This window comes from Pristiophorus japonicus, chromosome 8 (assembly GCF_044704955.1).
Source record: "Pristiophorus japonicus isolate sPriJap1 chromosome 8, sPriJap1.hap1, whole genome shotgun sequence".
Taxonomy (NCBI): Eukaryota; Metazoa; Chordata; class Chondrichthyes; family Pristiophoridae; genus Pristiophorus; species Pristiophorus japonicus.
In genome coordinates this window covers 85,100,400-85,119,060 of record NC_091984.1, presented here as the reverse complement: position 1 = coordinate 85,119,060, position 18,661 = coordinate 85,100,400, and the positions used below count along the sequence as shown (strand labels likewise).

Genomic DNA, 18,661 nt, shown 5'->3' with positions numbered 1-18,661 from the left:
TTTTGCCCACTCACTATGTCCTTTTCCAGATTTTTTGCGGCCTTCTCACACACTGCTTTTCCTCCCATCTTTGTATCAGCAGCAAACTTGGCTACGTTACACTCAGTCCCTTCTTCCAAGTTGTTCATATATATTGTAACTAGTTGGGGTCCCAGCATTGATCCCTGCAGCACCCCACTAATTACTGATTGCCAACCAGAGAATGAACCATTTATCCTGACTCTCTGTTTTCTGTTAGCCAATCCTCTATCCATGCTAATATATTCCCCCTAACCCTGTGAACTTTTATCTTGTGCAGTAACCTTTTATGTGGCACCTTGTCAAATGCATTCTGGAAGTCCAAATACACCACATCCACTTGTTCCCCTTTATCCACCCCGTTTGTTACCTCCTCAAAGAATTCCAGCAAATTTGTCAAACATGACTTCCCCTTCATAAATCCACGCTGACTCTGCTTGACTGAATTTTGCTTTTCCAACTGTCCTGCTCCTGCTTCTTTAATAATGGACTCCAACATTTTCCCAACCACAGATGTTAGGCTAACTGGTCAAGAGTTTTCTGCTTTTTGTCTGTCTCCTTTATATATTATATTGCATATATATGCATATATAAAAATATATATTTGTGTGCATATATAGAGAGATATATATATATATTTGTGTGCATATCCTCATCCAGAAAAATCCCTTATCCAGAACAGGCCAGGTCCCGAGGCTTCCGGATAAGGGAGGTTCAACCTGTATAAGCTTTTTATTCCAGATTCATTTATTTAACTGATTTTAAATTCCCCAGCTGCCATGCTGGGAATTGAACTTGCATAGCTGGATCATTAGTCCATGCCTCTAGATTACTAGTCCCATAACATAACGACTGTGCTACGTGCAGGAGCAGAAGACCAAGTGTGCGTTGCCTATCTACAATGTTATACAGGTACAACGTCCCGAATCTGGAATTCTGAAAAACTGACATTTTTGAGGCTGCCAAGATGGCGACATCTGGCAGCGAGGGACGAGGAAACCGGCAAAAAAATGCAGCATTCACAGCACTACTGTAATGAGGTTTGAGGTATAGGACATTCTGGACAATGACAGTTTGAATTTGATGGAAATCATTGTACTGCTGTGAACTAAAACATTTTTTCTCCATTTCCCGCCCGGCAGCTAGCCAGATTGAAAGGATGGCCAGCTATGGGGCAGGAAGGCTGCTGCTTGGGACCAGGGTGTGGTGGAGAAGAGGGACCGTGTGATGGTGTGGAAAGAGATCACCAGGGAGATGGGGGGGGGGGGATGGGAAAGGGATATCCCGGGAGCAGGGGGGGGGGGGGCGGGGGAACAGGTTGTGGCAGGTAAGCTTGTGAGCCCAAGAGAAAGCACTCCTGCTCCTCCTGACCTACAAGCAGTGCTAAAAAAGCACTTAGCTGCTAAATCAGATCTCGCCTCCCTTCAGCTTCTGGGTTTCCCTGGCCCTGGGAAACCCAGCCCGCAGCCGTTCAATACTCATGGCTGCTAAAATCTGAGGCACACAGACTCCTCTAAATATTATAATTCCTGAACCGCCTCTAGAAAGCAAGGTATTCACCTTACCACCAACCTGCAAGTTGAACCAGAAATAGATTGGTTTGCAGCGGATTGGGTCAGGTTCCCATTTTTAAGAACTTAACAAGCCTTCGCCCCTCCGGCCCCACGCACGACCGTCCATGATCTTTACGGCGCGACAACTGAGAAATTGCAGGAACAGTACCAACCCTTGTACATGGCCGCCTTTAACCTTACAAAGGCCTTTGACATTGTTAACCACGAGGGACTATGGAACGAGAGGGATGGAGTACAAAAGCAGGGAGGTCCTGCTGCAACTGTACAGGGTATTGGTGAGGCCGCACCTGGAGTACTGCGTGCAGTTTTGGTCACCTTACTTAAGGAAGGATATACTAGCCTTGGAGGGGGTACAAAGACGATTCACTCGGCTGATTCTGGAGATGAGGGGGCTACCTTATGATGATAGATTGAATAGACTGGGTCTTTACTCGTTGGAGTTCAGAAGGATGAGGGGTGATCTTATAGAAACATTTAAAATAATGAAAGGGATAGACAAGATGGAGGCAGAGGGGTTGTTTCCACTGGTCGGGGAGACTAGAACGAGGGGGCACAGCCTCAAAATACGGGGGAGTCAATTTAAAGCCGAGCTGAGAAGGAATTTCTTCTCCCAGAGGGTTGTGAATCTGGAATTCTCTGCCCAAGGAAGCAGTTGAGGCTAGCTCATTGAATGTATTCAAATCACAGATAGATAGATTTTTAACCAATAAGGGAATTAAGGGTTATGGGGAGCGGGCGGGTAAGTGGAGCTGAATCCACAGCCAGATCAGCCATGATCTTGTTGAATGGCGGAGCAGGCTCGAGGGGCTGGATGGCCTACTCCTGTTCCCAATTCTTATATTCTTATGTTCTTATGTCCTCCTCCATTTCGGCTGCCCTCAAAAGTTTGTCGCCACCCTCTGCTTGCTCCACGACGACATGCAAGCAGTGATCCTGACCAACAGATCCACCACAGACCCAATCCACGTCCGGACTGGGGTCAATCAAGACTGCATTCATCACGCCAACCCTCTTCTCGATCTTCTTCTTTGCAATGCTCCACCTCACACTCTACATGCTCACCACTGGAGTGGAACTAAACTATAGAACCAGTGGGAACCTGTTCAACCTTCGCCGTCCGCAGGCCAGATCCATCCTCTGTCGTCGAACTGCAGTACAGCGCACAGAGGCTGAACTTCAAGTCATCAGCAACATCTTCACTGAGGCATACGAAAGCATGGGCCTTGCACTAAACATCCCTAAGACAAAGGTCCTCCACCAACCTGACCCCACCACACAACACTGCCCCCCCAAGCCATCAAGATCCATGGCGCGACCCTGGACAACTTTCCATACCTCAAGAGCCTATTATCAGCAAAGGCAGACATAGACAACGAGGTCCAACACTGCCTCCAGTGCGCATGCGCAGCCTTCAGCCGCCTGAGGAAGAGAGTGTTCGAAGATCAGACCCTCAAATCTGGCACCAAGCTTATGGCCTACAGGGCTGTAGTGATACCCGCCCTCCTGTATGGCTCAGAGACGTGGACCATATACAGTAAACACCTCAAATCGTTGGAGAAATACCACCAACGATGTCTCCGCAAGATCCTGCAAATCCCCTGGGTGGACAGACACACCAACGTCAGTGTTCTCGATCTTGCCAACATCCCCAGAATCGAAGCACTGACCGCACTCGACCAGTTCCATTGGGCGGACCACATTTTTCGCGTGCCTGACACAAGACTTCCAAAGCAAGCACTCTACTCGGAACTCTTCCACGGCAAGCGAGCCCCAGGTGGGCAGAGGAAACGTTTCAAGGATACCCTCAAAGCCTCCTTGATTAAGTGCAACATCCCCACCGACACCTGGGAGTCCCTGGCCAAAGACCGCCCTAAGTGGTGGAAGAGCATCCGGGAGGGTGCTGAGCACCTCGAGTCGCATCGCCGAGAGCATGCAGAAATCAAGCGCAGGCAGCGGAAAGAGCGTGCAGCAAACCAGACACCACACCCACCCTTTCCTCCAACGACTGTCTGTCCCACCTGTGACAGAGACTGTAATTCCTATATTGGACTGTACAGTCACCTGAGAACTCACTTTTAGAGTGGAAGCAAGTCTTCCTCGATTTCGAGGGACTGCCTACGAGGAGGTTAATATTCCCAATTTCTTTCATCTTTTCAGTTTAGCAAACTGAAGTAAAGGAAACAGTTAAAGTTTCAACTAACTATGAAGTCAATGTGACTTTCATTTTCAAAATACTTTTATTTGATAAGTTGTTTCACATTAACTGAGATTTTTTCTCTTTAATCTATTAACCATTCAAGTTAATTTCCTTGGTTTATTACTCTGTGATAAATTGAGTACACTGCGGGGGTGGAGGGAAGAGGGAGGGGTAGGGTCATGCTTTAATTCTCTCATGTTGTACTTGTTTTTTTTTACCAATAAGGGAATTAAGGGTTACGGGGAGAGGGCGGGTAAGTGGAGCTGAGTCCACGGCCAGATCAGCCATGATCTTATTGAATGGCGGAGCAGGCTCGAGGGGCTAGATGGCCTACTCCTGTTCCTAATTCTTATGTTTTGTTATTTGTCCATTTTTAGCACTTTCCAGCTCCCTTCCTCTTCTGACTAGTCTTCAATTCTGATGCGGCTGGATCAGGCTCCATGGGTACTGGAAGCCCTCATGTTCTACATGTAAATGTTACCTTGAAATGATAAACTTTGAAATTGTAGACTGTGTATCTAGGATCAAGAAGGCTTAGCTTATTCACCCAAAGGATCTGGTACACTGCTAAAAATTGTAATGGGAAAAGTTATATTAATCACTTGTACACAAACGACTGGGGACTTGTGCCAACATTGGGAGAGCTGTCACACAGACTAGTCAAGCAACAACCTGACAGTTATACCCACAGAATCATATCTTTGAGTCAATGTCCCAGACTCACCATCCCTGGATATGTCCTGTCCACTGGCAGGAGAGACCCACCAGAGGTCGCAAAGTGGTATATGGGAGGGAGGGAGTGGCCCTGGAAGTCCTCAACATTGACTCTGGACCCCATGAAGTCTCATGGCATCAGGTCAAACATGGGCAAGGAAAAGTCCTGCTGATTACCACCTACCGCCTTCCCTCAGTTGATGAATCAGTACTCCTCCATGAACACCATTTGGAAAACGCAGCAAGGGTAGCAAAAGCACAAAATGTGCTCTGGGTGGGGGACTTCAACATCCATCAGCAAGAGTGGCTCAGTAGCACCACTACTGACTGAGCTGGCAGAGACCTGAAGGACATAACTGCCAGAGTGGGCTTGCAATAGGTTTTGAGAGAACCAACACGAGGGAAAAACCGACTTGACGTCATCCTCACCAATCTGCCTTTCGCAGATGCATCTGTCCATGACCGCATTGGTAGCAATGACCACCGCACAGTCCTTGTGGAGACGAAGTCCCGCTTTCACACTGGGGACATCCTCCATCACATCGTGTGGCACTACCACCGTGCTAAATGGGATAGGTTCAGAACATATCTAGTAGCTCAAAACTGGTCATCCATGAGGCGCCGTAGGTCATCAAGCAGCAGCTGAGTTGTATTCCACCGCAATCTCTAACCTCATAGCCCAGCATATCCTTCACACCATTATCAAGTCAGGGGACCAACCCTGGCTCAATGAGGAGTGCAGAAGAGCATGCCAGGAGCAGCACCAGGCATACCTGAAAATGAGGTGCCAACCTGGGAAGCTGCAACACAGGACTACATGCATGCATGAACAGCAGAAGCAGCATGCTATACAGAGCTAAGCGATCGCACAAACGGATCAGATCAAAGCTCTTCAGTGGACAACTAATGGAAGGAGGATCCATGAATATCCCCATCTTCAATAATGGCGGAGCCCAGCAGGCAAGTGCAACCATCTTCAGCCAGAAGTGCCAAGTGGATGATCCATATCGGCCTCCTCCTGAGGTCCCAATCTTTACAGAAGCCAGTCTTCAGCCAATTCGATTCACTCCACATGAATTCAAAGAACGGCTGCACGCGCTGCATAAAGCAAAGGCTATGGGCCCCAACAACATCCTGGCTGTCGTGCTGAAGACTTGTGCTCCAGAACTAGCCGCGCCTCTAGCCAAGCTGTTCCAGTAGAGCTACAACACTGGCATATCTACCCGGCAATATGGAAAACTGCCCAGGTATGTCTGTCCACAAAAAACAGAAAAAATCCAATCTGACCAATTACCACCCCATTAGTCTATTCTTAATCAACAGCAAAGTGATGGAAGTGCTATCAAACAGCACTTACTCACCAATAACCTTCTCGCCGATGCTCAGTTTGAGTTCTGCCAGGACCACTTGGCTCCAGACCTCATTTCAATGTTTGGATTAAAGTTGCAAAGAGAGCTGAATTCCAGAGTTGAGGTGAGCGTTACTGCCCTCGACATCAAGGCAACATTTGACAGAGCATGGCATCAAGGGGCCCCAATAAAACTGAAGTCAATTAGAATCAGGGTGAAAACTCGCCACTGGCTGGAGTCATAACTAGCACAAAAGGAAGATGGTTGTGGTGGTTGGAGGTCAATCATCTCAGCCCCAGGTCATCGCTGCAGGAGTTCCTCAGGGCAGTGTCCTTGGCCCATCCATCTTCAGCTGCTTCATCAATGACCTTCTCTCCATCACAAGGTCAGAAATGGGGATGTTCACTGATGATTGCAGAGTGTTCAGTGCCATTCGCAACACTTCAGATAATGAAGCAGTCCATGCCTGCTTGCAGCAAGACCTGAATGCCATTCAGGCTTGGGCTGATAAGTGGCAAGTAACATTCGCGCCACACAAGTGGCAGGCAATGACTAACTCCAACAAGCGAGGGTCTAACCACCGCCCCATGACATTCAACGGCATTACCATCGCCAAATCACCCAACCTCAACATCTGGGGGTCACCAACTGGACCAGCCACATAAATACATAAGAACATAATAGGAGCAGGAGGCCCCTCAAGCTTGCTCCGCCATTTAATATGATCATGGACGATCCGATCATGGACTCAGGTCCACTTCCCTGCCAGCTCCCCATAACCCCTTATTCCCTTATCAATTAAGAAACTGTCTATCTCCGTCTTAAATCCATTCAATGACCCAGCTTCCACAGCTCTCTGAGGCAGCGAATTCCACAGATTCACAACCCTCAGAAGAAATTCCTCCTCATCTGTTTTAAATGGGCGGCCCCTTATTCTAAGATTATGCCCCCTAGTTCTAGTCTCCCATCAGTGAAAACATCCTCTGCATCCACCTTGTCAAGCCCCCTTATAATCTTAGCCGTTTTGATAAAATCACCTGAATTCCAATGAGTAGAGGCCCAACCTACTCAACCTTTCCTCATAAGTCAACCCCCTTATCTCCGGAATCAACCTCGTGAACCTCCTCTGAACTACCTCCAAAGCAAGTATATCCTTTCATAAATATGGAAACCAAAACTGTACGCAGTACTCCAGGTGTGGCCTCACCAACACCTTGTATAACTGTAGCAAGACTTCCCTGCTTTTATACTCCATCCGCTTTGCAATAAAGGCCAAGATTCCATTGGTCTTCCTGATTACTTGCTGTACCTGCATATTATCCTTTTGTGTTTCATGCACAAGTACCCCCAGATCCCGCTGTACTGCAGTACTTTGCAATTTTTCTCCATTTAAATAATAACTTGCTCTTTGATTTTTTTTTCTGCCAAAGTGCATGACCTCACACTTTCCAACATTATACTTCATCTGCCAATTTTTTGACCACTCACTTAGCCTGCCTAAGTCCTTTTGCAGATTTTTTGCGTCCTCCTCACACATTGCTTTTCCTCCCATCTTTGGATCGCCAGCAAACTTGGCTACATTACACTCAGTCCCTTCTTCCAAGTCATTAATATAGATTGTAAATAGTTGGGGTCCGAGCACTGATCCCTGCAGCACCCCACTAGTTACTGATTGCCAACCCAAGAATGAATCATTTATCCCGACTCTCTGTTTTCTGTTAGTTAGCCAATCCTCTATCCATGCCAAATACTGTGGCAACAAGAGCAGGTCAGAGGTTGGGTATTCTGCGGCGAGTGTCTCACCTCCTGACTCCCAAAGCCTTTCCACCATCTACAAGGCACAAGTCAGGAGTGTGATGGAATACTCTCCACTTGCCTGGATGAGTGCAGCTCCAAAAACAGTCAAGAAGCTCGACACCATTCAGGACAAAGCAGCCCACGTGATTGGCACCCCATCAACCACCTTAAACATTCATTCCCTCTACCACTGGCATACCGTGGCCCTGCAGTATGTACCATCTACAAAATGCATTGCAGCAACTCGCCAAGCCTTCTTCGGCAAATCCTCCCAAACCCCTGACCTCTACTACAGAGAAGGACAAGGGCAGCAGGCACATGGGAAGAGCATTACCTGCATGTTTCCCTCCAAGTTACACACCATCCTGACTTGGAAGTATATCGCTGTTCCTTCATATTTGCTGGGTCAAAATTCTGAAACTCCCTTCGTAACAGCACTGTGGGAATGTCTTCACCACACAGACTGCAGCGGTTCAAGAAGTCCTTCTCAAGGGCAATTAGGGATCGGCAATAAATGCTGACCTTACCAGCAACACCCACTTCCCATGAACAATTTTTGTTTAAATCCCTAATCAGTGGTAGCACTCTCGCCTGAAGATTGTGGGTTCAAGTCCCATTCCAGACAGTTCAACACACAACATATGCAGTGCCGGACTTGCTGTCTTTCAGATGAGATGTTAAACCAAGGCCGCATTTGCTGTCTCAGAGGGCATAAAGTAGCCCATGGCACTATTCGAAGGAGAGCAAGAGACTTCTCTCCGGTGCCCTGGCCAATATTTATCCCTCAACCAACATCACCAAAACAGATCATCTAGGTATTATCTCATTGATGTCTCTGGGACCTTGCTAGGCACAAATTGGCTGCTGCATTTCCCTGCATTACAACAGTGACTACAACAGTGATTACACTTCAAAAGTACTTAATTGGTTTGTAAGAATAAAAGTGTTTATTAATGATAACATTGATTCTGTATATGTATAAATGTTAAAAGTGTAGATTATACAGAAAGGCTGCAGTGTTAAAACAAAATGGAAGCTCACAGGCTTCCAGCATGGCCTGTTTGTGTATTTTGTGTATTGGAAAGCAATTAACCTAATCAAGAGATGGTTGGACCAGTTCAACAACCACATGTGTGAGGAGAGCCAATAAGGGATGGCCCTGGAACCATGATCCAATCCTGGGGCTTTGAGGAACAATGGACTTGAAGTAGAAGGAGTAGAAGAACTCAGCCAAAGACTTTTTCACTCTCTCTCCTCTCCTGGACATATGGCAAGACCTTCCGCTCAAAGACCAGCTGAGACAGCAGGCCATGTGTTAAACCTGCCAGCCAAAAGAAAGTGACGTATATCTTTTTATAAATCATTATTGTAACATTGTATCTGTTGTAACTAGTAGACAACTGCTGGTAAATGTGCATGTATGTGTGTGTTTTAATAAACTGTTCCGAATTGTTTTAAAAGAATTAGTCTCACTGTAAATTTAATGCCAGAGATTTAGAAATCTTACAAGTTGTGAAGCACTTTGGGACGTCCGGAGGTCATGAAAGGCATTATATAAATGCAAGTTCTCTTTCTTTACAGGTTACACCAGTTCAGTATTATCTGAAGCCAAATTGAAACTAATCAGCCACTTAACACTAACCCCACCAAAACATTCCTGGGGGGATGGTTGACTGAGATAGTGGTACATGGATATCATTTTAAGAATAAGGAAACTTACCAGGCAAATAATCTATCTTCTTCATTCTGCATCCTCCACACACTGTAGGAGCACATAAAAGGAGTACAAATTTAGGAGCGTGAACTGTTGCACAGTAACCATAGCACCTGTCAAAGCCAATCTTCTAAAGGCACTGGCACGAACTGCGGTTAAATTGCCAGCAACTGAAATTTGATTGATAGGTACCCAAGAAGCAGCTGGGGATTGGGTGGAATGATCTTTAACTTTCTAGATATCACAAAATAGGGCTAATATAGCAGAATGCCACTGCACAAACTATTCCCATTCTAATCAAGATATCTACCATTGAGTTTGAGAGCGCCTGATTAACAACTGATTTTAATCTACCCGCTCAGAACAGTAAGATTAGCATCCCAGAGTAGCATTGAGTTTGCAGGTTCTTCTTCAATACACATTGTCGGTGAACTGCAGGTGTAAATCGTGCCTAGGATTGGGAGCTCACCCATTGAGGGCAGTAAATTCTCTCTCAAAGGGTCATTGCACTGTTCCTGGCGTAAGAGCAGAAATAATTGTCTGCAGGTTCACCATGATGTTAATGAGCAGTTGAAGGTGTGGCAAGGTGCCTCATTTTTCCATTGGGGCAGGGGTGATCGTGGTGGAACAACCAGGGAAGAAAATACACTCTGTTCCCCTTGGATGGGCTTTATATTGTGTGAAGAGTTGGAAAACAGATTTATCAAGTCACCAATCAAGTCAATGCCAGCAGCATATACTCAGGACAAGGCTGAAGTGCAGAAATTTTTTTTAATGACCTACCAGGTGTGCTAAAGTTGGAAACCCTACCATTGCTTCCATTAGTTATTAGAGCATGATGAGTGTTCCTGTCATCATGCACTCTGGGCAACAAGCAATGCATGGTAAAGTCTGAAGGCCCTTTTGCCAATGGCAATAATTTGCCCCCTTCTATCTTTCTTGCCGAAGGCTGCTATAACAAGAGGGAGAGAAGCCACACAGGAGGAGCCCTCCACCCCTCCCAAACTCATCACTTATGAAGAAGCCGAGCAAGAAATCCATAGGTAAGGACAATATGAATGAGGCAGGACATGGGAAAGATAGATGCCTGGTCCCAGTCAACTTTCATTCATATAATTTCCAACATTTTTATCCAATACATTCACATCAGAAAGTGATCAAAATCTTATCCAGCATAACAACTTTCATTTATATAGCAGCTTTTATATAGAAAAACATCCCAAGGTGCTTCACAGAAACGTAGTCATACAAAAACCAAAGGAGGAGTATTTAGGAGTGGTGAGCATGGTGCAGAAAGTGTCCTGACCTGGTCAAGTGACATATTAACGCTTATCCAACTTCTTTCCCCATGTTGTCAAATAACCTGGATTTGAGGTTCTATTATCCTTCTCCATGGACAGTCTCAGAGAAGTCTCCATTCGTTCAGTCACTTCAATGCTCTCATCATGTTTGTTCTCTTGCAGATCAGTGAATTTGTTGTTATATTGAAGCAGGGCCAAATAGGAGGGACAGATGTGCAATGGGCACAGATGAGGTTGCTGTCTCTCTGCATAACAACAGCTCTGTACTTTTGTATCCCCCCCACCCCACCCCACCCAACCCAACCAATTCAGACAGCATGAAGGCCCAAACCATCCTGGCAGCTGCACAAGTGTAGCAACATGCAACCAAGCTCTCTGGTTTATAAGAACATAATAGGAACAGGAGTAGGCCATACGGCCCCTCGAGCCTGCTCCGCCATTTAATATCATGGCTGATCCAATCATAGACTCAGTTCCACTTCCCCGCCTGCTCCCCATAACCCCTTATTCCCTTATCGTTTAAGAAACTGTCTATTTCTGTCTTAAATTTATTTAATGTCCCAGCTTCCACAGCTCTCAGACAGCAAATTCCACAGATTTATAACCCTCATGAGGAGAAATTTCTTCTCTCTGTTTTAAATGGGCGACCCCTTATTCTAAGATCATGCCCTCTAGTTCTAGTCTTCCCCATCAGTGGAAACATCCTCTCTGCATCCACCTTGTCAAGCCCCCTCATAATCTTATACGTTTCGATAAGATCACCTCTCATTCTTCTGAATTCCAATGAGTAGAGGCCCAACCTACTCAACCTTTCCTCATCCCCGGAATCAACATAGTGAACCTTCTCTGAACTGCTTCCAAAGCAAGTATATCCTTTCGTAAATATGGAAACCAAAACTGCACGCAGTATTCCAGGTGTGGCCTCACCAAAATCTTGTATAGCTGTAGCAAGATTTCCCTGCTTTTATACTCCATTCCCTTGGCAATAAAGGCCAAGATACCATTGGCCTTCCTGATCACTTGCTGTACCTGCATACTATCCTTTTGTGTTTCATGCACAAGTACCCCCAGGTCCCGCTGTACTGCGGCACTTTGCAATCTTTCTCCAGTTAAATAATAACTTGTTCTTTGATTTTTTTTTCTGCCAAAGTGCATGACCTCACACTTTCTAACATTATACTCCATCTGCCAATTTTTTGACCACTCACTTAGCCTGTCTATGTCCTTTTGCAGATGTTTTGTGTCCTCCTCACACATTGCTTTTCTTCCCATCTTTGTATCGTCAGCAAACTTGGCTATGTTACACTCAGTCCCTTCTTCCAAGTCATTAATATAGATTGAAAATAGTTGAGGTCCGAGCACTGATCCCTGCGGCACCCCACTAGTTACTGGTTGCCAACCAGAGAATGAACCATTTATCCCGACTCCCTGTTCTCTGGGTCAAGGTCAATGACCATTACCATCTCCAAAGCCTTCCACTGGCCTTCCTCACACGAGATTATTAGCAAAAATGAATTGCAAGTAACCTTGTGACATGGGTTGGTAATTAGTTGGATATAACAAGTGGTATTGTCCAGCGATCTGTACTGGGACTTCAGCATTTCACCATATTAAGGGCCCAAGTTTCCACATGATTTGCGCCTGATTTTTAGGAGCAACTGGTGGAGAACGGACTATCTTAGAAATCGCAATTCTCCACATTTTTTTTTCTGCAGTTCTAGTCAGTAAGAACAGTTTCACTTTGGAACAGAATTTTTTCTTCAAAAGGGGGCGTGTCCGGCCACTGACGCCTGATTTCAAAGTTTCCACAGTGAAAACGTACTCCAAACTAACTTAGAATGGAGCAAGTGAAGATTTTTGTAGAACTGAAAAAACCTTGTCTACACATTAAAAAAATCAGGCGCAGGTTACAAATTAGGTGTCCAGAACAAGGTTGGGGGGGGGGGGGGGGGCGGGGAAGTCATTAAATTCTACAATAAATCCTTATTTATACTTATACAAATAAATCCAACCTGAATAAACATTTCTAAGCAAAGAAAATATTAAATAAACCATCTTCCTACCTGTGTGAAAGTGCTTCAGTCAGCTCAGCGGTGTGGCGTCGTTCCCGCGAACGGGAGGGAGGAAGGGAGGGAGGGAAGGAGGGAGGGGCAGTAAGCAAGCAGCCTTCCACTTGAGGTGGAAGCCTTACAGTCAGCTCAGCGGTGTGGCGTCGTTCCCGCGAACGGGAGGGAGGGCGGGAGGGAGGGAGAGAGGGGCCGTAAGCAGGCAGCAAGCAGCCTTCCACTTGAGGTGGAAGCCTTACAGTCAGCTCAGCGGTGTGGCGTCGTTCCCGCGAACGGGAGGGAGGGAGGGGCAGTAAGCAGGCAGCAAGCAGCCTTCCACTTGAGGTGGAAGCCTTACAGTCAGCTCAGCGGTGTGGCGTCGTTCCCGCGAATGGGAGGGAGGGAGGAGGCAGCTGTTCCCGACGGCGGGCTGGGGGGGGGGGGGAAGGAGGCAGTGAGAAGGCTGCAGGAAGCCTCAAGTTGAGCAGCCATTCCCGACGGCAGGGGGGGGGGGGGGGAGGAGGAAAAGAGAGAGAAGGGCAATGTGCTTTTATTAAAAAATGTTCAAAAATTAAACAGCTACAAAGAACTACAAAAATGGCCGAGTGCCAATGTTTCCTTCACACTGCGCGTGCGCGAATGCTCCAACGCGCACGCGCAGCGTTGCCGGCACGAAAAAAACTAATTTAAATGCTACCCGCCCCCTCCCACTTACAAAATTGGCGCGAGTGGTAGGCTCCGCCCCCCTGGGCCCCGCGCCAAGCAGACATGGAGCTGCAGGGCACTCCAGAATCGCGCGTTTTTTTTCAGGCGCCGTTTTTGGCGCGAAAAACGGGCGCCCAGCTCGGAGGGGCGCCCGTTTTGTAGCGTGTGGAAACTTGGGGCCTATATTACTGACTTGGATGAAAGAATAGAAAGTTGTATATCCAAGTTTGCAGTTAACACAGTCAGGAGGCTCAGTAAATTGTGCAAATGAGGGCAAGAAGTTACAAAGGGACATAGACAGAAAATGTGTGGGCAAAATTATGGCAGACGGAGTTCAATGTGGGGAAGTGTGACGTTATCCACTTTGGATCTAAGAAAGACAAATAGGTTGGGACCGATAGCATAGTGGTTAAGTTATGGGAGTGGTAATCCAGAGACGCCTCGGCATCTGTGAAATTTAAATTGTTAAATTTAAAAAAAAAATATGGAATAAAAGGAGAGTGTCAGTAATGATTACGATTATGACTGGATCGTCATAAAAACTAATGGGGTAGGTTATTAGTCGGTTTCACTAATGGAAATCTGCCATCCTTACCTGGTCTGGTTTATTTGTGACTCCAGACCCACAGCAATGTGGTTGACTCTTAACTGCCCTCTGAAATGGCCCATCAAGCCACTCAGTTGCAACAAACCACTACAGAAAATAATAATGAGAATAATACCGGACAGTCCACCCGGCATCGACCTTGGCTTCGGACACGAAAATGGCACAGTCAACCCTGCAAAGTCCTCCTCACTAACATCTGGGGATTTGTGCCAAAATTGGGAGAGCTGACCCACAGACTAGTCAAGCAACAGCCTGACATAGTCATCCTCTCAATCATATCGTTCAGCCAATGTCCCAGACTCCTCCATCACCATCTGTGTGTCCTGTCCCACCGGCAGGACAGACCAGCCAGAGGTGGCGAAACAGTGGTATACAGGAGGGCGGGAGTGGTTGGAGGTCAATCATCCTAGCCCCAGGACATCGCTGCAGGAGTTCCTCGGGGCAGTGTCCTGGGCTCAACCATCTTCAGCTACTTCAGCAATGACCTTCCCTCCATCATAAGGTCCAGAAGTCAGGATGTTCGCTGATGATTGCAGTGTTCAGTTCCATTCGCAACTCCTCAGAAAATGTAGCAGTCCATGCCCTTAAGACCTGGACGACATTCAGGCTTGGTTTGATAAGTGGGAAGTAACATTGGCATTACTATCACCAAATCGTCCACCATCTGGGGGTCACCAACTTAACTGGACTAGCCACATAAATACTGTGGCAACAGCAGCAGGTCAGAGGCTGGGTATTCTGCAGCGAGTATCTCACCTCCCGAGTCCCCCAAAGCCTTTCCACCATCGACAAAGACAAAAGTCAGGAGTGTGAAGGAAAACTCTCCACTTGTTACCTAGAAGGACAAGGGCAGCAAGTGCATGGGAGCACCATCACCTGCAAGTTCCCCTCCAAGTTACACACCATCCTGACTTGGAAATATATCGCTGGGTCAAAATCCTGGAACTCACTCCCCAACAGCACTGTGGGAGTTCCTTCACCACAAGGATTGTAGCAGTTCAAGGCAGAGGCTCACCACCACCTTAGAGGGCAATTAGGGATGAACAATAAATGCTGGCCTTGCCAGCAACGCCCACATCCCAGAATGAATTTTTAAAAATAGGACTATTTTCTTAATGTGGAGAGATTAGGAGCTGTGGAGGAACAAAGGGATTTAGGTGTCAGTGTACACAAATCACTAAAATATATTGTGCACAGGTACAAAAAGTAATCAAATAACTAATGAAATGTTTACCTTTATCTCAACTGGATTGGAATTTAAAAGTGACATTGTTCTGTTATGTACGTGGGTAGCAAGCATTGTTAAGTGGGCAAAGAGATCCAAGTGTATGAGTCTCACTACTGAGGCTATAACAAAAGCAAATAGAATGTTGGGACAATTCAATATAAAACAAAAAGCACTATAGTGTCCTTGTACAAGACCTTTTTTATATTTATTCTGGGGATGCGGGTAATGTTGCCACATTTATTGCCCAGGGCTGGAGTTCGATGTAGGCCAGACCATGGTGATGGGTTCCCTTCCCTGAAGTAGGAACTCCAGCACTTTTCATGGTTATTTTATCTGGTGTCATTCCACAAGTCACCATTCAATCTCCCAACTTGCCAGGGTGGGATTTGAACTGAAACTCTGAATTGTTAGTCCAATACCATAAACCATTCGGATACTGTAGGCTGATTAGACCTCATCCAGAATACTGTGTATAGTTTTTGGATTACTTGACAAAAGTGTGAGATTTGAGCTACAGGAAAAGATTCATAGGAGATTCAATAGATTAATACCTAGTTTTAAAGAGGAATTTCACAGAATTCATTTCCCCCTGAATTTGTCATGTTTTTAAAAATCTTTTTTTTTGTTGCCTCCCCAAGGAGAATAAATGGCTGCTGGTGGGTAGGAGAATTTTTAGGAAGGGCGGGGTGGGGGCCACTGTACATGATGCTCGCCTGCAACATGACCTGTAGGGACAAGCTAAATGGACCAGCCTCTCTCGCTCACCTCCCCCTCACTTATCAGGCTCTTATTCTCCAAGATCTTTTTTTGCTTTTCAGAAATCGAAATCCTCTTGTTCCATGTGCCCGATTGATCTTAAAGTAATCGTCTTGGTTCACCTGATGTATGCCAATTACCTGACTTGGGAGTTTCAGGCTAAAACAAACCCATATTTATGAAAATATGAAACACAAGAATATCAATATAATAGGAACTTTCAGGTACAGTACAAGCAAAATGTTCAAGTGCCAATTCATCATCAGTAAACCGCATAGGTGAACCAATCATATTGAATTTCAGTATTTTTAAGTGTGGTCACAGATCATTTTTCCATGTTGTCAGACTGCATAAATTGTAACAGGATTTCACTATTTATAGCATCTATACTATGGCAATCCATGCATTCACATGGCTTGCATTGAACAGTTACTGATCTGCTCATAATGCACTATTAATCCAGAACTCTCAACTATAAAGGTTTAACATTTACAAATGAAGCATTAGATAATGAAAAACATTATTTAAATAACTGACACATTCAGTGCAGTTTCAAATAAAATCCAACGTACTATGCAAGTGAATAAATGATTCATATTTTGCAAAATATCAGACCTTTCACCACTTTAAAATAAAAAAAATACTTTTGAAGCCAATTGTTTCATCCAAATGTCAGTATGAATCAGTAATGCCAGCACATACGTCAGTTTGCTTCTGACACTTAACAGAATTGCGTGCAAAAGTGTCAATAAGAATCAGCTGGATGAAACCTCGTGTACAAACAGCAAGACCTTTGTTTTGAGATCAAAGACCTATCAATTCAATCTAAAAAAAACAAATCATTTAATTCATTGGTTTTGTTTTTAAAACCAATGTATAAAGTAGTCCAGTGGAAGTTACAACTTTATACAGAATATTTGTTTTTTTATTTAACATCCAGAAGAATCAGTTCATCGTAGTGCATTCAATCTTCTGTACGTAAATACAAGATAGAATAAAAACTATTGCACAAGAAAAGGACTTTGCAAACCACTTGAGCAAAAAAAGTTGATCACGAGTGAAGTAAAAACAGAAAATCTGTGAAATTGCTACATTGTAGTTCCTTTGCGAGTTTAGCACAAACTTACGCAGCACAACATAAATACACTGTACTCAATGCCATCACGCCAGAAACTCTCGAATAGTATCTTTTCAGTAAAGTCTGCCTCACTCCTGTAAATTGTACTCACCTATTCAGTTTTAAGCTATTACTGTGAATCACATGAAGCACATACCTCTTGTTCAAATGTGTGCTTTTCACAGCAGATGTTCCAGACAGCATGCCTTGTTTACAAATCAAATCTACTCATGATTCCACCACACTGACTGTCCCATAGATAAATGAATGCCATCAGCTTTCAGATGTCTAGTCTAATTCAGCCCCACTAGCAACAGAATCAACAACCACAAGTAGCACTCATCCAAATGCTGAATTCACTAAAGGAAATGCTCAAAATCTCCAGTGGAGCAGAGCCAAACCTCACATGCAAATAGAATAAAGCAGAATGTTTTGCAAAGCCAGCATATCGAAATCGCATGACATAGCGCCCTTACAATATCTGGTTACAGCTCTTTCGGCATAGAACATTATTTAATAGACCATATTCAGGGCTTCTCAAAAGTCAGCAATAACCTCTATACAATAACTTAAGTAGGCCTTTACAAGGAAATAAAACATACAATATTGTAATTTTTTTACATTTTACCCTAAAACCAAAAAAAAAGCGAGATCAGAGCGATCCTGACGTATGAGGAGCGACTGGACCTGTATTCACTGGAGTTTAGAATGAGGGGTGATCTCATAGAAAACATATAAAATTCTGACGGCACTGGACAGGTTAGATGCAGGAAGAATGTTCCCGATGTTGGGGAAGTCCAAAACCAGGGGTCACAGTCTAAGGATAAGGGGTAAGCCATTTAGGACTGAGATGAGGAGAAACTGCTTCACTGAGTTGTTAACCTGTGGAATTCTCTACCGCAGAGTTGTTGATGCCAGTTCATTGAATATATTCAAGAGGGAGTTAGATATGGCCCTGACGGCTAAAGGTATCAAGGGGTATGGGGAGAAAGCAGGAAAGGGGGTACTGAGGGGAATGATCAGCCACGATCTTATTGAATGGTGGTGCAGACTCAAAGGGCTGAATGGCCTACTCCTGCACCTATTTTCTATATTTCTATGAGAGTACCCAGAGCGAGCGAGCGAGCGACGAGCGCTCCAGGTCCGGCACGAGCGAGATGCAGAGTGAGCGCGAGCGTGATGCAGAGCCACGAGGGCAATGAATTAAAAAAAGGGCAAAGCAAGTTGAGATGGAGATTGAAATCACAGGCTGAAGGAGGAAAGGAATGAGGAAATCTCAGTGTGAAACTTGGGGCATGGCTTTGGATGGGGGTGAGAGAATGAAGATTTTAAAGGGGAGGCGAGAGGGATGAAACGAGGCAAGATGTTCAAAGGAGAAGATACCAGAAGAGACCAAAGTGTGATTTGGGGATAAATGCCACACCATGACTGTGATAGTTTGTACGAGATAAGTGATGGGAAGAACAGCCAGGCAGGGGACTTTGGTAAGGAGCAAGGTGTAGTCACACGTGAGCCAGGATTCCGTCAAGGTCATAATGT

General features: G+C 45.2%; 1 protein-coding gene across 5 annotated transcripts in view; it reads right to left on the bottom strand.

The window, feature by feature from the left end:
- Positions 1-18,661, bottom strand: part of LOC139268607 (guanine nucleotide-binding protein G(I)/G(S)/G(O) subunit gamma-12) — a 213,817-nt gene that overhangs the window by 174,330 nt on the left and 20,826 nt on the right. For 4 of the 5 annotated variants that reach the window (XM_070886996.1, XM_070886997.1, XM_070886995.1 and 1 more), the window contains exon 2: positions 9,370-9,411. The exons of the other annotated variant lie outside the window; for it this stretch is intronic. The gene's annotated coding sequence lies outside the window, so the exon portion shown is untranslated. The remainder of the gene's footprint in view (positions 1-9,369; positions 9,412-18,661) is intronic. 5 annotated transcript variants of the gene reach the window in all.